This window comes from Chenopodium album, chromosome 19 (genome assembly GCF_948465745.1).
Source record: "Chenopodium album chromosome 19, dcCheAlbu1.1, whole genome shotgun sequence".
Lineage (NCBI taxonomy): Eukaryota > Viridiplantae > Streptophyta > Magnoliopsida > Caryophyllales > Amaranthaceae > Chenopodium > Chenopodium album.
In genome coordinates, this window is record NC_137852.1 from 16,274,088 (window position 1) to 16,278,385 (window position 4,298).

The window sequence follows — 4,298 nt, forward strand, 5'->3', positions numbered from 1 at the left end:
CGTCTATAGTCTATACACATCCTCCAACCGGTGACCGTTCTAGTTGGAATGAGCTCACCTTTCTCATTCTCAACTACGGTCATACCCCCCTTTTTAGGAACGACATGCACGGGGGAGACCCACCTTGAGCTTGAGATGGGGAATATGATTCCCGCATCCAAAAGCTTGGTGATCTCTTTCTTGACTACTTCTCCCATTTGGGGATGTAGTTTCCTTTGTCGTTCAATAGAAGGAAGGGCGCCTTCCTCAAGCGTTATGTGGTGTTGGCACAAAGCGGGGCTTATACCTTTAAGGTCATCAATTGTGTACCCCAAAGCACCTTGGTGTTTTCTCAAAACACCACATAACGCTTGAGCTTGGCTCTCGCTCAAGGATGCACTAACTACCACGGGGTAAGTAGAATGAGGGCCCAAGAATTCATACCTAAGGTGTGATGGTAGAGGTTTGAGCTCCACCATAGGCACACCATTACCTTCTTGTGATGTGGCCACTTGCAAAGCTTCATGGCTTGAGATTCCAAAACATGTTTGCTCATCCATGTCCTCCACACTTCCATCAAGTAACTCCTCATAGAAAGTCATCTCCTTGCATGAAGCACCTACCTTGTCTTTGTTCAACAAAACATTCTCAAGAGCATCGTTAGAAGTGATCAAGTGCTCATGCATGGAAGACACAACAATATCAAGTGAATCAATCATCATACAATTTTCCAAAGAAGAACATGGATATTTCATGCTTTCATTCAAATCAAATTCTATAACCTCTTCTCCCACCTTAAGGGAGATCTTAGCATTTCTCACATCAATCATGGCTCCCGAGGTAGCAAGAAAGGGTCTACCCAAAATGATCGGAATGGTGGCATCCTCATCCATTTCAAGAACGACAAAATCCACGGAAAACACAAACTTCCCCACCCTCAAAGGGACATCTTCTACCTTAACTTTTGGAAATTTGATAGACCTATCCGCTAATTGCAAGGTAATGTTAGAAGGTAAGAGTTCCCCTAGCTCAAGTCTTTGATAAACCGAATATGGCATTAGGCTCACACTAGCTCCCAAGTCACATAAGGCATTATCAATTTGCATCTTGTTAATTGCACAAGGGATGGAGAAGTTCCCGGGGTCCTTCAACTTGGGTGGCATTTTGTTCATGATGACGGCACTACAATTTTCGGTCAAATTGATGGTTTCCACAACCTCACAAGTTCTTCTCCCACTCAAAATATCCTTGAGGAATTTGGCATAGTTTGGCATTTGGTTGATCACATCGGTAAAAGGTAGAGAAAGGTGGAGTTGTTTTAGCATCTCAATGAATCTCCCAAATTGTTCATCCAATTTGTGTCTCATGAATTTTTGTGGGTAGGGGAGTTTGGGTCTCACAATCTCTTTCTCTACTTTCACCTCTCTAGGTGTCTCAACAACTACCTCATCCAATGATGCCCTTTTTTCCTCATCCTCAACCAAAACCTCCCTAGGAATCTCCTTATCTACATCCTTCCTAGGCAATACCTCCTCAAGTACCTTTCCACTCCTAGTAACAATAGCATTCACGGGTTTCTTGGGGTCAAGACCTTGGGAAGGTAAAGAAGAAGGGCTTGCATGATCTTTCAAGGCATTAGCAAGTTGAGAGATTTGGTTTTCAAGCATTTTATTGTGGGTCATCATTTCATTGAATTTTTTATCGCTCACGGCCATGTATGTGTTCAACAACTTGGTTTGATTCTCAATTATCTCCTCCAAATTAGTCCTAGGTGAAGAAGGTTCAGAATAGGAACTTTCACCTTGAGTTTTTGGAACAAACCTGGGTGGGGGACCTCTTTGAGAATTATTTTGAAAATTACCCCGTCCTTGATTGTTCCAATTACTCCTATTTTGACTTTGGCCATAGCTTTGATTATGGTTTCCACCACCTTGATTATGGTTACCACTACCTTGGTTATGATTTCCATAACCTTGGTTTTGGTTACCATAATTTTGGCCTTGATTACCATAATATTGGCCTTGATTTTGGCCACTATAACCTTGATTATTATAGCTACCACGAGAACCTTGGTTCCCTTGGTTTCTATAACCACCACCTTGGTTATAGTTGTCAAAATTGCCTTGGCCTTGGAAGTTCCTATTCCATTGACCCCTTTGATTATCAAACCGTTGACCATTATTATTCGACACATAATTCACATGTTCACTCTCATGGTTATCAAACTCATCAACACATTCATTAGGACAAGCACTAGAGTCATGATCATATGATCCACATGCATCACAAAACAAGCAACCCAAAGGCATATTATGTGAAGAGGGAGGGGGTTGAGAGTTAGAAGGAGTACCTCTCCCCTTAAATTGGGAGGGAAGATTCGAAGCTTGAGAAGGGGAAGAAGTGCTCTCCAACTTAGCTTTGATTGCGGTGACCTCCTTTCCTAAGTTTGTCATTTGGGAGGAAAGGTTGTTGATTGAATTTAGATGGTCCACCGAGTACAGTGAAGATTGCTTGCTTGAAGAGTCCCTCTCCCCATCTTGCCAATCCCTATAATATGTCACCACGTCCTCAATGATGTCCACAACTTCTTCTTCGGTTTTGTTCATGATAGGGCCCCCGGCCCCTCCATCAAGGCATGACTTGCCTTGGGGACTTAAACCGCCATAGAAGATTTGGATCACTTGGTATGTGGGGATTCCGTGGTGAGGGCACTCCCTTTGATACTCTTTGAATCTCTCCCATGCTTCGTAAAAGCTTTCACTCGGCCTTTGCTTGAACCCTTGAATCAAGGCTCTTGCCTCCGCCGTCTTCTTTTGGGGGTAGAAGCGGGACAAGAAAGCCTTTGCGACATCGTCCCAAGTTCTCAAGGAGTTGGGCTTCACCTCTTTGTCTAGCCACTCCAAAGATCTTCCTATTAGAGAGAAAGGGAACAACTTGAGGCGGATAAATTCTTGAGAAACCCCATTGACTTTTATGGTGTTGCAATATTTTTCAAACTCTTTTAGATGGTTCAATGGGCTCTCATTCTTAGCCCCACTATATTGCCTTCTCTCAATCAAGGTGATCATTGCCGGCCGGATTTCGAAGTCATTTGCCGGAGTAGTAGGTGGAGCTATTCCGCTCTCAACCCTATATGCCTCGGGCACTCCAAGCTCCTTCAAGGCTATTCTAGGATTTTCACCCATTCCTTGCTCTTCTTGAATTTCTTCTTCACTTGAAGAGCTAAAACCCAAGGATCTATTATCCACTCTTCTTCTTGAAAGAGTCCTCTCAATTTCCGGATCAAGGGGAACAAGGGAACGATCACGGGTTCTATGCATGCAAAACTCAAACAAAAATATTAGTAGCACGGCTACAAGTGTAGCCTAAAGAAACAAAATCTTTTTGTATTTTTTTTTATAAAATGAAGTAGATTCAACAACAAAAGCTAAGCACCAATAGCATTCCCCGGCAACGGTGCCATTTTGACAAGGGGAAAATGCATGTCGTTTTCTACCCTTTCCCCAAGCCAAACTAAATTTGTAAACACCTAACCAACCTTATATGAATATAGGGTAAGTTAAGGGTCGGTCCCAAGGGAATGCAATGATGAAAACTAAAGTCTAAGTCAAGCTACCTCGGAGTCGAAAATGAGATATTGGTTGGTACTAAAATGAACTAGATCAAATTCAACAAATAATCAAAGGTCTAAACACTAGGGATATGGGTTCCACATGCAAAATCAATGATAATGCTAGATTAAAGCTCAATCAATTAATTCAAGTATTGCAATGGACAAACAATAGTAGCAATCAAGAGAGTTCAAATACTATCTCCTATAGGCCAATCTAGTGGTCACTATGAAAGGCAAACCAAGAAGAATCATAAGCAAACTCAATCAATTAGAGCAACCTTTAAATCAATTGGTCATGTCATTAAGAGTTGCAATGCAATCTAGATTAATCTTATAGGGTGATCAATCCTAATCTAATCAATCTCATGCAAAACTATGTCAACCAATTTAATTGCAACAAATCAACTAATTAAAGAGCATCAACTAGCATTTCCATTAATCAAACATGCTTCCCCCTTTCCCTAGCAACTAATCTACTCACTAATCATGGTGAAATTCAAGAACAAATAACTAGAAATTGCATTGATCATCATTCTATATCAAAATCTAATAGAAATCAAAGTATTCAATATTATCAAACTCAAATCCAAGAAAAACAAATATCAAGCAAAAGAATCAAATAACAAGTAAGTAAAAGATGAAAGAAAGAAGAGAATCTCACTAAAATTGATGATTGAAAATGAAGAAATCCAAACTTGATTGATCA

General features: G+C 40.9%; 1 pseudogene; it reads left to right on the forward strand.

The window, feature by feature from the left end:
* The first annotated feature begins 2,673 nt into the window (after nucleotides 1–2,673).
* Nucleotides 2,674–2,772, forward strand: LOC145596256 (small nucleolar RNA R71; annotated as a pseudogene).
* The last annotated feature ends 1,526 nt before the right edge of the window (nucleotides 2,773–4,298 follow it).